At 39.9% G+C, this 24,409-nt stretch overlaps 1 long non-coding RNA gene across 1 annotated transcript in view; it reads right to left on the reverse strand.

Moving 5' to 3' along the window:
* The window catches only part of LOC130682977 (uncharacterized), a 38,386-nt gene extending 14,777 nt beyond the window's left edge, over positions 1-23,609 (reverse strand). The window contains exons 1-3 of the long non-coding RNA XR_008996496.1: positions 23,448-23,609; positions 22,868-23,131; positions 21,191-21,259 (exon numbers count right to left, since the gene is read on the reverse strand). This is a non-coding gene — a long non-coding RNA (uncharacterized LOC130682977). The remainder of the gene's footprint in view (positions 1-21,190; positions 21,260-22,867; positions 23,132-23,447) is intronic.
* Positions 23,610-24,409: the final 800 nt, after the last annotated feature.

The raw sequence follows: 24,409 nt of genomic DNA on the forward strand, positions 1-24,409 counted from the left end.
GTAAGAACTTGTTCGTTATGCTTCAGATTGGAGACTGTTGAGAGTTAGGCTTGGGGTTGATTAATGATTGTGCATTGAGTCCCCTATACAGAATTTTATTGTTGTTAACAACCATTTGATCAATAAATATGGGAGATATCCTCTCAAAAAAAAAGTATAGAACTATGTGGAATAGGGTAAAATAGGTGAAGGGGGAAAAAATTAATGAGGATGTTTGATCTTGAGCTGGGTGTTATGTGAGTATATAAGCATGTCAAAATTCTTTGAGCTGTATGCTAAGATTTATGCATTTTACATACCCCAATAATAGATAAATAAATAAAAATAAAAGATGTAAGGACTAAGCAAAAAATTAAAAAAACTAAAAATTAAAAAATTAAAAAATGCATACATAGAACTAGAAACTATATTTATCTATCCAAAGGCTATTATCAACATGCTACCCTGGGAATTTAGAAATAGTTTAAGGCTCAGGACTGCTAACATGCAAAAAATCCCATCATAAAGGAAGTTTAGAGGATATTGATGTACACACACACATACACACACACCCCTGAGTATCAACAACTGATTTCATAGATGATTTCCTGCCTATTGATGACTGCACCCAAATCTTTCTTTAATTACAGAGGTAAACTGATAATACTTACTAATATAATTTAATTAGCTATGTTTCTTATATTAAGACCAATAAACATTGCTCTAATATGCTTGTTTTGATTAAAGGAAAAATAAGCAAAGCAAGAACAAGGCAGCATATTGTTTGGGAAGATCCTTGACACATTTCAGGATGCCTGTTTCAGAAAGATTCTTTTTCTCAGCAAGGTTCACTTGAGATAGTAGTCCAATGCCAAAATAAAAAAAAAGAAGAAGAGAGGAAGATCATATTCATAAGAATACCATATTGCTAACAAACTTAGATTATGAGAGATACAAATGTCAGAAAAATAAAAATTTCATTTCAAGGTCTAGGACAGAAAGAGCCAAATTCAAGTGTTTGTTTTCTGAAGCGCTGCTGAATACATTGTCCAGATTGTACCACGGAAGACTGAAAGAAAAACACGGGTGGGTCTATCAAACAATCCCTGGCTCTGTTTATAACAACTAAAGCTGTGCCTTTCATATGGGAGAGCCATCAGAAAGGGGAGGGGGGAGGAAGAGATAAGCCCATCAGTGAAATAGTAGCCTTTAACAACAACCAGTCACTTCCTGCAATCAAAACCATGCTAGCATGTGGCTTGTTCAAATAAAAATTACTGGACTGGAGCCAAACAAGGAAAAAGTAATTGATAATGTGGTTTTTCAGAACGCATCCATCCATCAAATGTGTCAGTCCTTCATAATACTTTATTTCCCTTCTGAACAAAGATCTTTAAATTTCATTGTGTGCACTTAAAAACAAAGTGTCCTTGTGCTGGTTTATAAAGATTCTCTTTTAGTTTGGGTTTGTTTTGTTATTTGATTACATTCCCTCCCATCCTGCATTTTTTTCTTTTCCAGATAGCTGCTGGAAATTTCTGCCATTCTTAAACAAAGCATCTTTGTGCTGTATCAGCTTGCATTTTCCTTGGATTGTATTTGGATGATGCCTTTTCACTGACTTCAGCACTGGAGTATTGTAGCCATAGCTTTAGTAAGTAGACTGTAACAAACAGATTCACTGGCCCTTTTTGTGTGTTGCATCTTATTAACCTGCTGGTGGGAAACGCTATTCAGAGTAAGGCACAGGAGCTATATTGCAAACAAAAGAAAGAATTGATGAGGAAAAAATATTGGATCATACTTATAGCTAGAGAAAGTCATTAACAGTTAGTTGCTATAAAAAAAAATTCCACCTCCCACCCTCCAATATATGCAAACATCTTTTAACTAAAACATTTCATTTATTTTAGGATCTTGAAAATCAGTTGTCAAACCATAGCTTAGCTCACCATCAGTGTCCCCAAGAAATGTCTAGTAAGATGAAGTTCAGTGACATTCCCTTCTACCGTCAATGACTTCGTATTAAAGTCAAGTTTATGAGAGACTTAGTGCTACATAAGCACTCGCACACAATTTTGCCCCGAATATGGGAAAGATCACACTTGAAAATGTATATTTAAAAATAATAGTCTGGCTTAAATCATATTTTAAATGACAGTTATGTGATTACAACACTGAAACAAAAAATATGAGAATTAATGAAGATTTGGTGAAGAAAAACAGGGAAAAAAGCAGGGTGATTCTGTAACTTTTCAACTTCTTTCACCTACCTATTTACAAATCAGTGCAATCATTTTATGACCTCTTTTGTATACTTCTAGTACTATCTACCATTCCTCTGCTGGTTACTTTAAGTTTATATTTAGATTTTTGTCGGCAGTGTCTTGGGACAGGCTAGCCAGCAGAAAAGTCCATGGAGACAGCTGTACCTCAGGCGGACAGCAAGAAGTCCTGGCCTGAGAAACCACTCCTGTTTCCTCACCAAGCATCTGAGTAAAGGTTCTTTTTGAAGAATGTTAGGGAGAAAGAGCTTCAGTAGCTGCACAAAACCCCTATATTATAACAAGTCCTGTCCCTGGAATGTCAATTTGGCTGCTCCAAAATAATAGTGAAAAAAAAAGTCACATTCATACAAGATAATAACAATTTTCATGTACAACCTCTATTCCACCTATGAGATTACTAACGCTCGAATAGCAGAAGGAAGCAAATATTCACTCCTCGTCCAAAGATTGCAACACAAAGAAATACAAAAGTGTCTAGGGCCTCAGGGTTATTTTTGGTGGGAGAGATACTATCAATTTGGAAATGGCAAAGAGGTCAACTACTAAGTCAACATCCACTGTGGGTCCCCTGAAAATGAAATCTAATTTAGTTTTTTGTGGGAAATGGCCAAGAAAGTCAGTGATACAAATTCTGTCTTCAGAGGTACTGCTGGAGTGAGTAGAAATATTTTCATTTTTTGTTTTCCTGCTGAATAGACTACATGTCAGTTTTGCCCATTACTCCATGCTAGCCTGGACTTGTGGGGAGATAAAAATGAAATAGCATAATTTTTCGTTAACGTTTTAATGTGCCTCTTTTTTTTGCTTGTTTTATATTTTCTTAAACTGAATTTCTCTGCATTCTGCCAGAGCCATTCAAAAAGCATGCTTCCTAGAAGTTTAAGATTGTTTAAGAATTGGTTCTAAAAGAAAAAAAAACACCAACATTCAATTTTGGATATTCAAAAAAGAACTTTCTCACAAGTCAATGTAGTCTTGGAAGCCAGGCTTTGCTGAAACAAAACAGACTTTCCAAGTTAATACTGTATCAGGAGCTAGGCAGGGCTACAGGGATGAGTATCTTCTGAGGAGAATCCAGGCAGTGAAGCTTGCTGCCCTGAGGTCACAGAAGGATGTGATGACAAGAAACCAAAAGCCCCAGGCTTATTCCTCTTGGTGTGAGGGATTGTGGAGAGAGAGAAGTGAGAGAGGGAAATTAGTAGTGGCCAGGCCTGTGTCTCCATCTTTGGGCCAACAGTCAGTCAACAGGAACATATGCCACGTACATAAATCATTCTCTGATTTAATACACATGGATTTGCACACTTTGACAGGATCCATCACGGAGTGTCATGTCTTCCTAGGCACTGCTATTTTCTTTTTTTTATGTATTGGTATACAGAACAATGATGTATGTCTTATAATCAGCAGCATCTCAGATTCGATGAAATGTGCTAAGTTGAGGGCAAAGGTGAAGAGAGGGTCTCTGCTCTCCTTTCCACTTGAGGCTCTGAGAGGACAGAGCCTTATAGCCCATCCTCAGCAACCAAGAATGGCCACAGCAAAGTAAACTCACAGATACTCCAAAGGGAGGCAGTCTGTTCACCTCCTGGACTGCTATTTGCTTCTCTATGGCCCAAATGAGACCTAGAGGAGAGTCTGAAAATTGAGGGAGAGTCTGACAGGACTTTCTGGAAGGGGCCAGTCATTGTGTTGGGGACAGCAATGAGGCCTGCCAGGCAGACTGGCTGGGCCAGCATCTACTGAGAGTCCTCAGCACCAGCAAGGGCACACAAGAACATGAGTCACCAGAACTAAGAGACCAGCTCCAGATCAAGCTGAAGAGAAAACTGACCATCAGTTGCACTAGCCCCAAGCTCTAGGACCAGTTTCCAGCAGAATCTCCTGGAAGGAGATCCACTTACCCTCTGTGGTCATAGTTCCCAGGAAGCTCAAGCCAGTCCCTCTGCCGCAGACCTCCTGAGGACTCAGGGTACACTGCTGGTCTGAGGACCCTCTCGCCCACTACCACCACAGAGCTGCAGAAACCCCACCCCTGCCCCTGTGCCCAGAGCCATCTCCAAAAACAGGGAGAGAAGCAGAGGTTTGAAAAATGGAGCATTTCTTCCAAAATAGGCAGAGCAGTTAGGCAGAGAAAGTGTGAAATTGCATGAAGAGGATGAAAGTTTCTGGGTTGTTAACATAAATTTGGTTTTTTCTTTTTTCCTTGCTTCCCAGTGAGGCATTTGTAAAGGGGATCAGTTAATAGAACAATGAAAGAAGCTGCACTTTCTGTCAACATCTGACTTGTACTATAAGTGAATGTGTGACTCTAGGACTCCAGAATAATGACAACAGTACCCTCAAGAGGTCTAGAATCTTAAGAATGGTAACATGAAAAACTACATAAATATAACATAAGGTACCCATCAACATCAGAGTCTATGAGAGAACAGACCATCTTTCAATTATAAATAAATTAGCATATTGTGACTCTATGACATGTACTATAATATTAATGGTGTTTTAATTGAACCAAAGGGTACCATTTTTATTATCATTGTTTCTACATCTTAATTGTAAGCCTTGATCCTGGTTATGAAAGCAGCAGATCCTGTGGATGGCTTACAAACCTCTTTAATAGTAACAACTACATACCCGTGAACACAGAAGTATCAGGATTGGAACAAATCACCAGCTTGCTGATGGGCATGTTCAAGAAATATACACAATGGTACAGGAAAAAAATGATCAGGTGTCAGGGACTTTTGGACTAGTGTTTTCTGTGGGCCTGAGAGGACAAGCACAGAATGACTGCATGGGGGAGGTGAGCAGGATTGGGAGAGGGATGGAGATGGCAGCGAGGTGCTTTCTTGGACCACGTTAGCTCAGCCATCTGCCCTGGCACCTTAAGTCCCCACCTGTGTCCCCCTCACAGCCATGCTTCAAGGGGAGGACAGCAGGAGCACCCTGGCCTCCCACTCTTGATCTGCAGTCAACTATTGGGGTCTGCCCATTCTCAGCAGGGTCTCATAGGCTATGGGAAATGCTTCCTTGGGTGCTGACTATAGTCTGCATTATTCTTTCTTCAGTCCCGGACACAGGATTCCTGTGGCCCTTTTGCTATCCAAACTGGGCGGGTGATGGGTGAGCGGAGCACCCACCCAGTGCAGGGACCATTCTGTCACGATGAGAGAGCTCACACTGAATATCCCTTTTAATGCAAATGAATCCCCTCTTTAGAAAGCTGGGCTTATTGACTAAAGGCCATTATCACCCTGCGACTGAATGAGAGGAAGCAGTTAAACATCCTCTTCCCCCCTTTTGTGTTTATAGCTGCCTAGAAATGAACATCAATATTTAAATGTCTGAATTATCTTAGGCTTGTAAAAAACCAATTAGCTACTCCCTAGGCCTGGTGTTTGGGGCCTCCGCAGGGCACAGCTTGGGACTGTTTAGTTCTCCGGTCAGAGGCATGGAGCCTGGGGAGAGGTCAGAGTGACAAGGGTCATTGCTGGGTTAGTGGGGTCTCCTGGGACCATCTAGCCTGAAGGCGCAGGCCAGGCTAGGGTCAGGAGCCTGTGGCAGCCCTTGTAAGGCTGTCAGGAAGGATTCAGCAGGACTGCTGGTACACAAACGAAACACTTAGAACAGCTGCATCATAGAAAACACATAGCAGACTGGAGCCCCTCATCCTGGGTAGTTTATAGCCATCTCTGCCCCCAGGTAGAAACCTTTAGGTTTATAAGACCTTGGTCAGCTATAGGAATGCTGGTTCCTCTGAAGACATACATCCTCCTCACTAGCCAGAGCTTACATGTTTGTATCTGAAAGTAGGGTCCCATCTTCAGACTTAGGACAGCCTCTGCAGGGACATCTTGCTTGGCCTGGGGCCGAGTAGGTGGACCATGGGACCAGGGTTCATGTTCGTGAGGAAGGTTTCCCATTTCCTTAGTGGTCCAGATTCCCACGGTTTCTACTCTCAGAAAGCCAGGATCATTATCTTTTCTGTATTAGAATTTTTTTCTGGCAGACATTATTAGTTGCCTACCCAATATCTATTCACCCATTTCTTCCTCACTAACAGAACCCCCTATCTGTTTGTGGCAACAAAGGATACAGCCCCAGGTGGGATACGTGATTTGCCAACATCCATGGGAGTTGGGTGTGGTGAAAGACGAGTAAGCAAGAGATTTCAGGATGATGGCTTCTGGGAAAGATTTACTTCCCTCATCAAAGAGTACAAAATGCCATGGGCCTGGCTATTCCTGCTTTGAACTCAGACATGTCTAGAGCTGCATAGGGATAAACCTGTGGCTGATTAGAGCACAGAGGTCCAAGGTCAGTTGTATTTCAAGCCTCCATTTATTCAACAACTATTTATTGAGATCTTGCTGCATTTCGGGCTCAATGCACCAGACACTGACATATGTCTGCAGTCCATGTTGATTGCTTCTTTCAATCAACACTATCCCTGTTTGCCATAAAGATTATTGCAAGAGTACATTAAGATATAAAATGAAACGGGGTGTGTGTGTGTGTGTAATTCACAGAAAGTACTAGAAGAATCAGGCCAGAGCTGCCATCACAGCCTCTGCTCAGGGGCAACCACATCTGTTGTAGCTGCTGACTTCCACCCATATTCTGGAGCCAGCATCTTGGGAGCAAGCATCACATTCTGCTGAGCTTTCTCACGTGCCTGCACACTAGGCAGCTTCAGAAATGAGTGGAAGTAGGATCCGATGCCTCCACTTGCCCTATTTTTTGTGGATGGGGAGTATAGGAATCACCCTCCTGCTAAGACTATACTCATAGTGCCTGAGGGCAGCCCCTGAAGGAGACTGGACCACTCTGGGAAGAAGAAAAATAAGGTACATAGAGTATTACAGTTTTCAAAGTAGAAGTAGTAAAAAGAAATTTCATACAGTATTTTAAGGTTTTCAAAGTACATCTGATCTTCACAAAATGGAGATGCAGGCAGAGCAGGTATTATATCTGAGCTGCCAAAAGATGAGATTATTCTTATAGAATATAAGGTGTTCCATTGTTATCTGACTTTTTATTTAGAAGGAAAGAGGTATGTAACCTTAAGTATATGATGTTGTCAGTTGGAGATGAATTTAGCATATTTGGAGTACAAACAACTTCTGTTAACAATGTTGGTTTGAATGTACAAATGAACTAGTTTTCTGAAAAGGTTAAGGTATTTTATCTGGAAGCCAAGATGATTACTTTTCATATTAGACTCATCCCAATTGTTATCTCAGATGCTTACCAAATTCTCAAATTTTTATCTTATAAAGACAAGGCCACAGTGCAGACCTGATTTTATGCTTAATTGGCGAAGAACAAAGATGGCAAAACATGACATGTGTCTTATTACTCTCCTGTCTCTGCTTAACCAGTGTAGACATGACTAATTAATCATAGCATTCTTTCTCATAGAGTCAAGACATGGCCTCACAATCTCTCTCAAAGCAGTGCAGAGAGCAGCCCCTACCCATCAATCAGTGTAGGCAACCCTTGATAAGCAGTGTTCAATATGGGGTTGTAGTAGTCAGGTGTTTCTTTTGTTTATCTGGAATGTTGATGTTCTGGGAAGGGTACTCTTCTTCCTCTGGAAAAGTCTTCCAAGCATGTGGTTCAAATCCTGGGCTGTTATGCAAATTTGAAACTATTGGCTAAACTGTAGCCTGGAGTCTCTTGGCATTCAAACCCCATTTCCATTAAAGCTATAATTTTGGAGGATGTGGTAGGAAATGTCATGACAGTAGACTGTGGAAGCTGTTTTGTAGGGCATGCAGCATGATGCTGCAAGAAAAAGATGTTCTTTGCCCAAGCTGAAGGCAGACCAGCAGGAGAGTGAAATGGCTTCGTTAAGGGAATCCCTTTCTGCCCTTCCACAGTGGTCTTGTACTACTGGTATTCACGCACTGGCAAATTGTAAAAGTCTATTTCTCAGCCCAAGCTAAAGTGGAATATGAGGGAAAATTCAGGTAAATTAGGAAGTCTGATCTCCCAATCTCCCAGGCCCTCCCAAGCATTAGCTGGCATTAGGGGAGATACTAGTTTGCCTCCCTTCTCTACCCACTCTGTCCCAACTAGACAGAGGCAGAGATCTAATTCTTTAAATTAAGAACTAGGCAGATAGAAGCTGGAAGTAAAACATGACAGTGATATTTAGTTCAAATATCAGGCTGGAGTACATTTCTGGTGCTGGTGATGAGGCGGTTACGATGTTGCTGGAGAAATCTTAAATCTGGACAATGGAGCCAGTGATTAAGCCCTAAGGAAACCTTTAGGCCTCTAGGTCTGCACCAATTGTAGGTGAGCTGGATGGTTGAGGTGTTGAAACTTCACAAAGGCTCTCTCCCTTCTCTTACAGTTGCTGTTGACAAAAATAGAGGAGGATAATCACCCAGCTGGCAGAACTTGAGCTACCAGATTGGCCAATTAAAGAACTCAATATACAGCCAGGGAAATGATTCAACACATAGATGCCAATGAGACCTACTGAAGTCATCATTTATCTTATTATCCCTAACCAGCAGGATTTTCATATTTGTGGATGCAGGATGCTGGAATCACCCTCTTGCCAAGGCCACATACACTTAAAGCCTGAGGGCAACTCCCAGAGGAAACCAGAGCGCTCTGGCCAGGGATAAATAGCAGGGCTCAATGCTAGTAGTATTTGCCCTTGTGTGTGGTTTCTTCATCTCCTATTTCTGACTGGGAGGTTTTGATTGGCATTATCCTAATTTTCTGCCACCACTAAATATTAATCTCAGAAAAGTCACATTTTTCACCTAATAGACAGGAACAGACATCACTCTGTGATACTGGATATTCAGCTATTTGCAGTGAGGTGGGCTGAATACATCTGTGTTTACATGTGGGATTATTACATTGGTAAACTGGTGGCTCTATTGGTTATCTATTTCCACAAAAATTCTGTTAACATGCAACCACAAAATCCAGTGGTTTAAAAAAACAACCATTTACTTAGCTCATGAGTTTGTGGGTTGGTTGGGCAATTCTTCAGTCCTGGTTAGGCTCTACTGATTTTGGCTGAGCTTACTCATGTGTCTGCAACTCAGTTGGTGGGTTGGCTGAGGGCTGCCTGGTCTACCTAGAATGACCTGGCTCTACGGCCAGGGTCTTTAGATTAGCCTGGTCCTGTTATAACATTGGTGGTAGGCTTCTAATAGAAAGAAGAACACAGGATCTTTTCAAGTTTAGGTTCAAAACTAGCCCACTCTCACTTCTGTCCTATTCTATTGGCCATATATATAGGTTATAGGCCAACCTGGATCCAAAGGATGGCGAAAAACACCCAGCTTGGTGGAAGTTGCTGCAAAGGTACATTGCAAATGGTGTGGATAGCAGGCAAAGTGGGGAACTGGAACCATTTTTACAATCAGTTAACCACAGAGTCTTTGGGGGGAAATTATTTAAATAGGAAGAAGAAGCTAGTGAGAGAACTAGGTGGCTAAGAGATGGCAAGCTTGTGGCAATGAAACTAACATTCAGAGAGAAGCCCAGAGGAAAGGAGATGAAGAGAGTCCTGGAAACATCCTAGGTCCTGGTACAGTCATCTCTGAACCTTGTCACACTCATCCTTCCTATGAATTGGTTTTGGAAGGCAACCCTTCTGTCTTTAAAAAAAATAATAAAAACCCAAGTTTAGAGCTGGTTCATTATAACCAAAGTCTACTACAGGTATAATTTTGAGAAAAAGTTCACCTGCCTCAAAACATTCTCTCATCTTCTCACAGCTAGAACCTAGCAGATGGAATTGCTGTTTTCTCCAGTAACAATTCATTCTTTGGTGATAGGAAGATGCATGAATGGGAACGAGCCAGGCACTTGAGACCTCCATGAATGGCCTGGAAAACCTTCCCACCCCTGATCTTGCAAACCAGTTTACACCTTTCAGCACTCAGCTCAATGTCAGCCACATTTTGAAGGTTCTTCCTCTTCTTTTTCTGCCACCTCCTAATTAGTGGGCTTTTCGCCTTTGTGCTCCCAAAATACTTCAGATGTATTTCTAGTATACCACCCATGTGTCATATTCCACGCTCACAGCTCTATATGATTTTCCCTTGTTGAAGTATGATCTCTTCCACAGGCTAAACATTTTTTAAAATCTTATTTACTTTTGTATTCTTTGGAAATAATATTATATTATTTTTAATAAAAATGCAAGTCTTCTAAAGGTTAGTCTATTAAAACTTGAAGGCATTAATATCTTAGCTTGGATTTGTTGATAAACATTATTTAAAAACACAATCATTCAACCATCACTTCTAAATATTGGCTGCACATTAGAATCATCTAGGGAGCTTTTTAAGCATATTGATGCTTGAGTCTCACCTCAGAACAATTAAATCAGAATTTCTGGGATAGGGGCCCAGGCATCAATATTTTTAATAGGTTTCCAGGTGGTTCTAATATGCAGCCAGGATTAAGAACTACTGTCCTGTATATGGTTTCTAACTGTTACAAAGAGCTATAGATGAAGGAAACATTCCATCTAGTTGGAAGGTAGCCTTCATAAAATGATGACTTTTGAATTAAATCTTAATGGATGGGGAGAATTCCAGTATGGAAACATAAGGGAAGAAAGAAAATGGCATCTGTAAAGATGGAAAGCACCAAATATGCATAGGAAATGGTACATCCAACTTAGCTGAAGTGTAGCAGAAAAAGAAAAAGTATTTATCAAGTATTTACCCTGTGCTGAGTATTTTACACACTTTATCAATTAATCCTCATGGTCACCTTCTGAGGAAAGAACTATTTTGTGGGTGAGAAGACTGACACATCAACAATTCAGACACTTGCTTAAGATCATACTACTTAGCTAATGGTAGACCTGGGTTTTAAGCTCAGGTCTAGGTTGGTCTCCAAGCCAATGTGTACAGCCCCATCCTGGGATGGCAGGTGGGCTGCACCTGTTGGCAGCCACCCTGTTTCCTTACCTCTGTTTTCTTCAGCTGATGCAAAGAAGGTCTCATGTGGCAGGCTCAGGGCCATCTGACTTCTTGAGTAAATGTCAACAGAGGTCGTGCATTTGATAGTAGGCTGTGTTCCTCTGCCAGGTCATGCTTAACATGGTTGTTCTCCAGAGTAAGCCCTGGTGGTCCAGCCGTATGGCTGATGGGCTGCCTGCCACAGGCAGAACCAGTGGACTGAGGGAAAGTCACCTCACCCTCAAGCTGTGGTGCCACTGTCACTCCTATTCATGACCCAGATTTCCCCGCATGATGGGATTTGTTTTATGTCTCCAATGGTCTATATTTGTTTTACTCCTGACTTTAGAAATTACCATAGGGCACTGTTCCCGGACACCACAACTGTCCTCTCCCAAGCAGACCACTGCCCCTTGACTATTTCCCATCAAATCCTATTTATTCTTCCTTCCCATTGGCCTCAAACTGCTAAGCCACATGCCTGTGCCAGCCAAGGTAAGGCAGAGACCAGATTGTGCTGTAAGCTAAGCACTGAAGAGTCATTGTTCAATGTTCTTTAACAGGAGAGTACTAGATCAAAAGGGAGAGCAATAGAAGGACTTTTCTAGAAGAGCCAGAAGGTGAGACTAAATGTAGTGAGGAGATAATATTATTTAGAACTCTTTTGTCACATGTAACAGAAAACCCAATTTAAGCATGTAAGCAAAAAAAAGATAAATGAGCTAATATCACTGACAATCAAGTACTCGTATCTTCAGGCATGGTTTGATCCAGGCACTCAAACAGGTATAAGTTTCTTGGCTATTTTTGCATTCAAATTCTTAGGTTCCACATTGGTACCCTACAGCTCTAAGACTGTATCACTATTAGTATTAGTCATTCTAGCAGAAAAGACTATTTTTTGGTGCATCTTCTCAAGTCTCAGAATTAACTATGATTGGATTAACCTGGGTTTATGACCATCTCCAATGTGCCCAAAGGGATGGAATTTCGATGCTAGAGCAGGCCTTGTTCATGAACCCACCTCTGAAAGAATCAATATGGCTAAGAAAATTTAGTGCTTTGGTTGCCTAAACATGGGTCACATGATCCATCTCAACCACATGATCTGAGAGTGGGGATAGAGTAGCTTCCCAAAGGAAATTTGAAATATTGAACCCTGAATGAACAAAGAGAAAGGATACTAGAGAGGCAAAAAAACAAATGATCACTACAGAAACTATTTCAGAGGTCCAGGTCTAGCCCAGATAAAGTCTCTTCTAGCTCGCATGTGACGCAAAGAAGGGATATTCTAGTGGCCTACAATTCATACATCTGCACTAGTGCAGACTGGCACACAGCCACAGGGCAAATCAGATCAGTTTGGAGCCAATGAACTCTTTCTCATCTCTTCTGCTAAGTATGGTTTAAGCTATGGGGCAGTCCAAGCTTCAGGAAATTTATAGCAACTTCTCAGCCTTCCATGCTAATGGATATCATGGATAATTGAGTCCCACCATTAACCTCAATATGTCATCTTACATAAATATCTTAATTTCATCACCAACCTTTTCATCAAAGCTGTTAACAAGTCATTAAATTAACTTATTGAAGGGTTCCATTTTTACATATTTTTCTGGGCTATCATCTGATAAACAGAAAAATGGACCAAGTAGTCCAGAGATAGAGAAGTATCAAGCCTCAATAATCTATAATTGTCTGCTTATTCCTTGACATTCCAAAGTAGAATGAGAATTGTTATTTATTTCTTTATAATGTTTTAATGTTCTGAGAGCATTGAAGTCTGTGAAGCAATATGGATGACCAAGGGTTGGTTTGCTTGATCAGTATGTTTACAAAAGCAGCTTAACATGTGAGTAAAGCTGGTTTACACTGGCAGATGCAATGTGGCCATATGCACATTTCACAGTTCTATCACATTTCTCAGAATTTCATTAAACAAAGCTGACATGAAATAAGTTTAAGGCCTACGGCAGAACCATTCTGTCACGGTTTTGTATGTAGGACTTTAATACAGATTCAACAAAACCGTCAAACTTAGCTCCCAACTGTTCACAGCAATCATTTAAGAAAGGGAAGGACAAACATTCCAGTTTAGATGGCACAGGGTAGAGAACATTCGTGAGTGGCAGGGGCCGGCAAGTAGGCTGAGCTCAGTTTGGAAACTTCTGACACTTACGCCCAGGTCCCCCTGCCCTTGATCTTTTATCTTGCTCTTCCCCCATCTTTGACAGTCTTGCATTTTATTTGATGAGGTTTCAAGCAAAGCTTTTAAAGAATGCCAATCATCTTGTCCACTATTTAAAAAAGTGTTAATGCATTATTTCTATATAGAGAGGGAAGAGAGTGTTTACAATCTCGGGCTCTGGAGTCTGGCTGCCTCCAAAAACCCAGTCATTTATTTCTAGTGACGTGACTTGAAGAAGTTAATAACCTTCTTTTAGCTTCAATTCTCATCCATACAATTTAAAAGAGAGACCAGACCAGACCTACCTCACAGGTACTTTGGCACATAGCAAGCATGTAGTAAGTGCTAGCTATTATCATCACCGTTATCAATAATTTACACTTCTAGCAAAAAAAAAATCTTTTTTTGGGGAAAAATCTGAAAGTCAAGAGAGCCTCAAAGAGGTAAGAAGGTTGACTTATTATATATAAAAATTAATCATATATAACTAAAATATATAATCATGATTTATATTTTATATATAATTCTATATAAATAATTTATACATTACATAATATATAATTATATACATATAATTTACATCATATAATATATAATATAATATATAATGATTACATACATTATATATATATCTGCCACAGAAAGCTGATCAGGGGGATTTTTAAACAAAGGTTTGACAGATTCTTCTTATTTTAAGAGCCATGAGCTCTTGCTATGAATGCAGAGGCGCATGCAGGATGTCCTGGAACATTTTATATCACCTAGCAAACACAGCATGGGCACTCTTGCACATAAGGAGAAATAAACAAGTTTATGCAATGCTCCAAGTTTTCGGAAATGCCAGTAGCCATATTTTTCTTCATTAACATTAGCTGAAGCACTTAGCATGAGCCCTCATGTGAACCCATGTGTAAATGCACAGATCCTGTTACCACACTACTGTGCAGCCCCTTGTTCTACTTCTCTTCCACTTATCCTTCCAGACCCACCTTCTTCTTTTTCTATCCTTGCTCTGGGTCTGGGAACTGACCCGCGCCAACCATCTCCCTGTCCATCGGCTTTGGCTGGAATCTGTGATTAGGATGCATCAGCAGGAGATGATGTGCGGCTGGGTATCTACTTCAGGCTCCCCTGCCAACATGCATTCTGTGTGCTCATTAACTGCCCCCCTCCTTTGGTAGCCCTTTCCATTTCAGCTGCCCAACCTGGGTCCTAGTGTCACTCTCTCCTTGCTCCTATAGTCCCAATGGTGGCAACAGCTCCCTGTGGCTATCCCCTCAGGGACTCCCCCAAACTTTGTTGGGTTCCCTAAACCCTGCCCACAGTTTCATAAATAGTCTATTAAACTCTTCTTTTCAACTGTTCACATAGTGTGTGCCATTCTTTTTGGCCTAGTTTCTTACCTGCTCCCTATAGTTTTATAAGCTACATTGACAGAAAATTCTTATCAATCAGCATTTCTCTACTTCAACATGTAAAAAAATTAACAAAACTAATTTTGCCTTTTTCTTACTACCATTGACATAAGTAGTACTCTTTCCACAGACCCATTAGCGAGCTGTTTTAATAGATTTATTTTAAACGGTCTACTAATAGTGGAAATGCAGAATTAACAAAAATCAAAATGTAAGAAAAATTCACTCATGATTTTATCACCCCACAGACTAAATTGCTTTTATTTTCTTATTTTCTACTCTGAGGAGAGATACACTTTCTTCTGTTCTTATTTCACATACTGGTATGTCATGAATTTCCCCCACATACTTACAATGTTAAATGACTTCTGAAAAAATATTTTTCCATTGAGAGCATATAATGCATCATCTTTGACATTTTTTCTCTCACTATCATGAAGGTTGCAAATTATTTTTATTTAGAGATTGGTATGAAAAATTTTATTATAGAATCAAATATATTACTTTGGAAAAACGTTCAAAGAATTCATTATTGGACTCAGATCTCATAATTGGAAACAAATTCACACATATCAAATTCCTTAATTAGCACATGCCAAACTTTCTCTTATTTTCATTGTTGGAAGTAACTACAATATCAGTTGATATTGTTCAACTTCAGTTATATTGTTTTGATGTTCCTGTAAGCTCATCTTCCTATAACCTTTCTACCTGATCTCAGATGCCTTTTTATTTTATTGAAAAAGTTCTTCTTAGAACTGTTAGAGCAGAGGAGGGGGAAAGGATTCCTAAAACAAGACAAGCAAGTTCACAGCTGAGCTAGGTGAAAACAGAAGAAAGAAAAATATTTTTTTTGTGTGTGTGTGTGAGAAAAAAAAGCTGAGTGATCTTTAATCCAGGGCATAGAGGTAAAAATCTGGCCAGATTATTCCATTCTGTCAGGCTCAATCAAAAACAATTTTTCAGTGTGTTTATTGAAGATATTGATTCTGTGCTCAAACTTCTAAATTGGGAATAGACTGCATGATGGTGCAGAATCCCAGATTGATACACATACATTTTTTCTAATAAATCCTTAAATTCACCAAGTAATACTGAGAAAGTCTGAAATCACCACCACATTATCTAATATGAAGCCACAAGTTTAGACCGTTTTTTTCTAAATATATAATAAAAGCTTATTTGTAGTAACATACCATTATCTTCCAATTTACTGCATCTCTTAAAACAATTATCATAAGCATGGCTATTATATTCTTAGATCCTGTATTGTCTAGATTCCTGCTACTCAAAGAATGGTCTGTGGACCATTGACATTGATATCACCTGCCATTGTTAGAAATGTAGAATATCAGGTCCTACACACAGTTTTGAATAAGAATCTGCATTTTTAACAAGATTCCTGGGTGTACATTAAAGTTTAAGAAGCACTGGGTACACTCACATTTACCTAATAAATGAATAAATGTGTTTCTTACTTATTTTCAGACATTTGCATTACAGATGCATGAAAGGATTTTAGAAATGATCTACCCCTGCATTTCCCCCTGTGTATTTCATGAAACACTCATTTCATAGGATGTCAACAGAGGCTATGCTGAAAAATTTTAGGAAGTACTGCTGGTTAAATCATGCACATAACGTTCTTTACTAGGGGATTTCTCTGAGTCTTCAATAAACTATGTGCATTGGGACTCTCCAGGGAGGGAGGGGGAATAAGATTTAAACAGTGAGTGTATTGCAAACATATTTGAATACAGGACATTACTTTCATCAGGTGTCTTATGGGACTAGTGTATGCTCTGATACATTTTGAAAATATTTATCTAATTCAATCCCCTCATTTAACAGACTCATATCCTTTATTTTCATCAACTGATTTGACAGAGATAAAGTAACTGAGTCTAATTTCTTATTGATTTTTCAATAGGAATGTGGCTTCTGCTATATTGGCTAAGGCTATAAAAACAGATCCCAAATATAATGGCTTGCTCACATAAGAGTCCAGGATTTGGGGAACGGGAGGGTGGGTGGGTATCAAGAACTGTGATTATTTAAGATCTTATCCTACTTGCAAGCTCACAAATTAATCTACCACAGTTTCATTTATTCTGCCAGAAGCTGGCAGAAGACACAAAATTTCCTGGGTCAGAGACATATGACTTGATTACTCATGCCATAGAAAGCAGTGTGAGCTTCATATTTGTGTCATTTCTCCATGTCCCCCAGTCCCACAGTGTCAATGTGGAGTGTCCCAGGTGAACACTGCACATAGAGTGGGCTCAAGTCAATGCTAAGGATCCTTGAGCATAGGGAATCAGAATCTTTTTTAGTGAGCTACAAGCAAAACCTTCCTTTGCCCCAGAGGGAGAGATTATTTTCATTATACTGGACAGCCAGTAAACCTTCCTTTGCTTCTAAGGCAGTCTTTATCTTCAGTGGCTGTTCATTACATCAACAACCTTGAAAAGATAGTCTGAAAAAAGACAGCCAGTGCCTCTACTCACAGGATATGCAGAGTCTCTCCATGAGATACCCACGAAGAGGGGCCTCCTAACACCTCTGGGGTGAGAAGGAAAGTAGGGGTTGCACCACACAAAGTTATTCAGAGATCCAGACTGATGGTCACTCTATTATGTTCAATACATGACTTCCAAGGTTACTCTAGAGGGAGGGGGTGCCACTGTCCCAGACAGCTAGAAGGAGAAGCGTTTAGAGGAGCATACATGGGAGGTTTTCTGAGCCAAGCTTGAAAGTGGTGCACACCACTTCCTAATATTCTATCCCTAGAACTTGGACACATGGCCACACCTCACTGAGAAAATGGGATATGTAGGCTAACTTAGTGCCCAGGAAGAAGGGCAGAACAGATTTTAGCAGACATCCTGAAGTCTCTACCACATAGCCAATTTTGATAGTGATTTAGCTTCAAGTTTCTCTCTTTCCATCTCAAGTAAAAATGAGTAAACATGCACATAAATGTTTGGAGGCAGTGCTTTATATATCATAGCATCATAGAATTTTAGGATTGGGAGGGCATTTACAATCATTAGTTCCAACCATCCTTATCACCTTCATTTTTGGGGGAAACTCAGACAAGTTAAATGGTGACTTATTAAACATATAATCACCTTTGTTGATTTTTTTTTGAGTTGAGATTTTCCAATTTCTGTTCCCACTGTGCTTTGAGCTGTACCAAACTTGCAAGCACAGAGGACCACTTTGTATTTTAAATTATCATTCCCCAATTACTTGTTTTTTATATTTGGAATTTTGAGTATTGGGATTTCTAAAATCACTGAGTGTCTACTGTTCATTCATTTAAGAAGTTATTTATTGAGCCCTACTATGGGTAGGCATTGTACTAGTTACTGGGAATACAGGTATGATAGGGCCAGGCAAGTCCCTGCTCTTATAGAGCTAAGGTTGAGGTGATATCCCATGATATTTAGCATATGGTTGACTTTTCTACATGAGGGACATTTTAGCTAGTTTATGATATAAGCTGTATGTATGGATTCCAGAAAATTTACAGTGCTTATTGTCAGCTTAAGTCAGATAGCACAGACTTCACAGCTTTTAAGTTTCTTTACAATTAGTTAATAGCAAAATTCCCACTGTGTTTTTGACCTTTTAGAATAAGCCCTATGCATTACTTCTATTACAAATAAATTATTATTATTTTGCTGTTGCCTTTGGGTTAACTGTTTTTATTATATTAAAGGAAGGGCTTTATTTCAAGGAACATTTTTAACTGAAATCTCATTCATATGTTTTGATTTATCAAAGCATTTAATGTTTACTTAAAAAAATTTTTTTTTCTGTTCCCCAGAGAAGTCCATAATGTACTCAGCACAAATTGAACATCAGAAATATAATGTAGTCAAATGACAGAATACAATTCAAGAGAAACTGATGAAACTTTGCTCTTTAAAAGAAAAATCTATATCTATGTTACATTGTGTGTATGTATTATGAAAATATATGAAAGATACACAGCAACCCATGCACACAACTACTGTTTATGAACAAGTGTGTGTAATGCAGTTTATTGAAAAAGGGTTCAATTTAAAGTAATAGTGCATGAAATAAGCATAATGTGGCATGTTGCAAAGAGGTCTAGATTGCTAGCCTCAAGAATCAGGATCTAATTGTGATGGTGCTTAAAAAAACTATATAATATAAATATTTGTATAGTATTTTATGGTTGACAAAGTTTTTTTAATTTCATTTAACAATAGGTAACACTTATTGAGCACTTACCACGTGCCAGATGTGGTGATGTCATTTAATTCTTATAACACCTCTATGAGGTTCAGTGTTTACTCCAGTACTCTACTCTCCACCCTCGCTCTCCTAGGTGACTGTAAGATCACATGGACCTGTTCAACTGACTGCCAGAATGCCTCTCACCCCAGACTGGGGCCCTAGTGAGAGTCTCTGCCTCCTTCCCGTACACGGGTCCCTCCTTCCGGGACTCGGATCCGGCATGTGGTACTGATTAGTTGGGGGCATCAAGGAGACAACCTGGATACACAACCGCATTTTTTTTTCAATTTCTATATCTCACCAGGGTCAACAGGAGAATTAAACAGGCCCACAGTTTCCCTGAAGTTCTCAGGCATTCATATCTTACAGACCTCACAAAACCCTTTTTGTGCAACTTCAGCCAGATGCTGGCCCAGAGGCAATCTGTACCCCCATCCAGCCTGGTGGTCCCCAGTGCTACCGACTTCCATGCCCAACTTAGATCTGCACATCTGCTGCTCCTGTCACCATAAGACAGGGAATGGATTTCAGTTCTTGGCCAAACTGACACCAGTGCATGTCTTTCTGGAAAGTAACTTCGGTTCTGTTTTGTTTATGCTTTTTTGTTTGTTTGTCTAATTTCAAGTATGTGCAGACTATGTTTTCTGATCAAAATTGTATAAATATTGAGGTATTTACTTCCCATTATAGCTTTACTTTGTTTCTTTTTCTCCTATATCCTAGTAATGTTTTTAATGTCAGCCTGATTTTCTTCACTTATTTCTGCTTATTTCTCAGTTCCCACTGCACCACCTTTTATATTATATATTTTCTCCCCTTGGTAAATTACATTAATTCTAAAATACATTTTAACCTCTTTGAAATTAGCATGCAGCTCACAGTGGTTACTATCTTAACAATTAACTAACAGTTAACTTTGAAAATTTCTTAGTGGAGCGTAAAATAGTGGTGTATTTAAAACAATCTAGGACGTCTTAGATTTGATGAAATAAAGTTAATACAATCACAGCTAATGAAGAGTCTGGAGTTTTAGGCAGTCGACTTGCCCAAGATCATGCACTATGACAGGTGAATCTGAGCAAGCTGATTGCTCAAACCTTTGGTTTGTACTCTGAGGGAGTGAGTGACTTTCTCAAGGGCAATGCTGTCATGTGACAAAATCATGATTTGAATCCAGAGCCCTTTCTGTTTCCACTGGAATACACTAATTGGTCCTCTGACCTTAAAAGTCACTTTACTTGTTTAGTTCTCTGTTATAACATCTTGAAGTCAACAATTTGGCCTAGAAAGCCCTCTAAGGTCCCTGCTACCTCTAATATTCTGATTTGAAATAGAGCCAGTTCTATTTTTTAAATGTTTACATATTTGTAAAACATTATCTAGTGCAGGTAATTGAGCATGTGGCACAAAATTTTTGAAGTAGCAAAGAAAATACAAGGTAAAGTAGTTTTTCCATCCATGCCCCAGTCAGTTCTATTCTGTGGAGGTAAACAGTGTCACACTTTTTTGTGTACATATTCCAGAGACAATGCTATGCATATTAATTGAATACATAAAACATTTTCAAATTATCAACCAAGAATCCACACTACCTCTAATTCTAATCCCACAGCATAGGGCTCATTCAAGTTTTCCTCCTGTCCAAATTGTAACTCCCATTTCCTACATTATCCTCCATGTATTTCCTATTTGATCAGTTCCTCTGTATATAAACAATCTCTTGGGCCACCATCCCTCTACATTAAGGATGTCCTTGTCATCCTGCCTGGCTCTGACACCCTGTGCTAAGCGGCTTCTCTATTGTCCCTGCCCTCATGTAGCTGCCCTTCCCATCTAGCCTGGGCTGTGACATCCCACACTGATATGGTTGGCAAGTAATATAAAAGACATCCAATAAAATGTGAATTTCAGATAAACAATAATTTTTTTAGTATAAGTATGTCTCAAATATCCCATGATATATGCTTACGCTTACAAAAATATTGTTTAACTGAAATTCAAATTTAACTGGGCTTCCTGTGATTTTTTTTGCTATAAATTTGGTAACCTCACATGCTGGGCCCTTCAGCACAACCATTCCCCAGGGTGCAACCTCGTCACCTACTTGAAGTTTAGTGTCCTGGACTGAGATGTCTTCCTCTCCCACTACTTAATAACTTTTGGGATGGACTGTTAGGAAAGTAAGGGAAAGTAAAAGGGGCAAGAGGGGAAAAGGGGAGAAAGAGAGAAGAAGAAGAAGAATACATTAGACTTTTAAAAACTTACATTTATGAAAATAAATTCTTCACTGTCCTAAACTATATACAGTCTGGTAATTTAAACAAAAAACCACATGAACAAAAATGCCACCTAGAGTCAAGGAATAGACTAAACAATGTTAAGCCTAAATCAACTAATACTAAATTAACTAAGTTAACAAGAAATGCAGTAAGTCTGGAAGTTCACAAGGGTTGTCAAGATCTGCTTTGGGCAAAATTAGGTGGGCAGAATTTACTGTTGGTGCTTATTACCTCCCCATTCAAGAAAAATACAATCTTATTCAGAAAAGAACACCTCAGGGCAACTAGACTTCATCTGATTATTGCAGTAAGGGAATTATTATCACATTGCATGTAACAAAGAAAGAACTTATACAATTCCTCAAGCACACCTTGCCTACTTTACAGGTGAAATATTACCTTCAAAACAACAGTAACAATGAAACGATTAAAATATTTGTTTTGGCCTAAAGTAGGCATCCTGGCTTTTTACATACTTATTAACTGTAGAAAAAATAATTAATTCCAAGCAAAAGTATATTTAAAGTGAATGCTTTTCCTGGCTGTTTTTTTTTTCCCCTAGCTCAAAGTGGACAATCAGCAAGTGAAGACACTCAAACAAATGATCTGAAGTTGGAAACAGGGTTTGGGAGGACAATCACAGCATGTGGAAATATTTAAAAAGCAAAGATGAGCAAGACCCACAGAGAGCAGAGCTGGTGATTCCATATAAAACCACCTAATCGTGGTCATGCTAAGGGAAAATAGTGGAAGCATAATGGAGGTGTGAACTTACTGGAAAAGGCTTCAAAGGTAAGATACATATGGGCAGATTGCAGACTTCTAGGCATTAAGTTGCATGTGGAACTGTTAGATGTCCATTTTGTACCACTGTGTCTATAAACAGCTTCAGTATCTGGATATTTTAGGCCAGAGTGAGGAATTAGAGCTCAAGGATTTAAAATGGTTTGTGGAGAAAAAGAAATGCTTCAAAGTACAGTATATTCCGTTACTCTCCACGCTCACACTTCAGAGCTGTGGGCAATTAGGATACTGATGGAAAGGAAGTAGCTAGGAGCTCGTCTGTCCTTCTTAAGGTCTCAAGATAGCTGTGGAGGAAAAAGGAGCATGAAGCAGGAAATCATGGGATTTTGAGCCAAACATAAACTGGTTCCAAAGTTTTGTTTCCTACATGCTAGTTGACCCAGGGCAGGAGACAGGTTGCTTAGTTCTCCAATTACGGTTTCTTCTTCTGTTGAAATAATACCATTTGGCCACATTGGTGAGAGGATTGAAAGAGATGAAATAGGACGAGAAGTTCTCCAAGCGCAGCCCCAGGAACAGCAGCAGCCTCACTAGGACCTTGTTCAAACTGCACGTTGTTGGTCCCACCCCAGACCTACAGACTCAGCATCACTAATTCTGTGGTTTAATGACCCCTCGGTGACGACAGTGATTTAAGACCCACTGAAACAGAAAAAGCCCCTGACAAGGTGTCATATTCAAAAGTGGCAACTACCTTTGTAAACAGGCTCCTTCCTCATTTGCTGTCCTCCTGTTTCTCCAGCTCTCCCTCTTTTGTTTCATGATTAGAATATGTTTGCGTTGCCTTCTGCCTTCTCTGTTATAGGGAAAGGAGGGCCGAGAGCAGAACTTGGGAGAGGCAGGGCTGCCATCATCAGGTTCATGCCCTGGAGACCCTGATGTTCTGTGAGTCTCCAGGATTCCCATAATGCCACGCCCGCTGGGCCCATACACTCCCCAACCACTTCTCCCTTGAAACCTGAGGGAGAAGAGAAGGAAGCTTTCAGGGAGCACGTTCCTGTCTTCCCCATCTGCATTTGTGACGTCTCCTTCACCTCCAATTGATCTTCTCACTGCAGCCAGACCGTCTTCCTAAAAAAAAACACCTGATGCTGTCGCTTCTCTACCAAAACCCTCCACAGCCTCTATAAGATTTTGCCCTTAAGATGAGGCCAAACTTAGCGTAACACGTAAGGCCCTTCCCCACCTGGCCCCAAGGGACCTCTTCAGCCTTGTACATCTCTTACTTCCTGTACAGCCCTCCCCTCCCAATCCCTCCATGCCCCTCTCCTCACCTCCAACACGAACAGGCCCGCGTGCACAGGCTGAACTTGGCCAGGCGGGAGAGCCAGTTGGTGAGATGAGGCTTCCTGGTGGATATTACTCTTGAGCTGATCATGAAAGAGAAGGTAACCCAGGCGAGAGGAACAGACAAATGAAACAGTGCAGAAACTACAGTGTGGCATTAGGGAGATCATTTCTAAAGTGTAAGTTACTAGGGGAGGTGTGGAGACGGGGGAAGCTGGAAAAGCAGGCTCAGGGCGGTTCTTCGATGACATGGTAACATGCTGAATCAACCTGCAACCACATATGCCAATTTCAACTCATTACTAGTTAGATGAGATGGTTTTATTCAGCACTTGGAAAAAAGTAGGCATTACTATCTCCATTAAATAGCTGAAGAAACTGAGACTCAGAGAAGGTAACTCATTAACCCACTGTATGCTCACACTGTGAAATACTGAAGGTGCTTCTGGGAGTCATGCCATGCTCCCAACCATCACACTGTTCTGCATCCAGGCTCTGCTTAACCCTTTGAAGACCAGACAGATCCTAATTCTAGTAAAAACCTTTTCACTGAGGTCCTCCATTTAGAAGACTTACTCTTTTGACCTTAAGCAATGTATTTTCTTGTAATTGCAGTCTTAATTGTTTGTTATTATTTATTCCTCAACATTGCTGGCCAGGAGTATTTTGAGATTGCACTAATATTTGTGTTGTGCATCTCCTTGATGAATTCTGATGGAGGGCCTCCTCTGTCTGCACAGCTGGTATCAATATCCATAAAAGGCCATTTATGCAATTTGTCAGCTCTGTAAGTGTCAATTTCCTAGAGTGGGAGTCTTTAGTGACCTCCACTTATGTTTGAAAAATTTTTATAAATGTATTTACTTCTGAATTCTTTTCTGAAAATAGGTGGGAGAAATAACCTTGAAAGTGAGATTTCATCCTTGAAGAGATGGGCTATTGTTCTCCA

This window comes from Manis pentadactyla, chromosome 3 (genome assembly GCF_030020395.1).
Source record: "Manis pentadactyla isolate mManPen7 chromosome 3, mManPen7.hap1, whole genome shotgun sequence".
In the NCBI taxonomy this organism is placed as follows: domain Eukaryota; kingdom Metazoa; phylum Chordata; class Mammalia; order Pholidota; family Manidae; genus Manis; species Manis pentadactyla.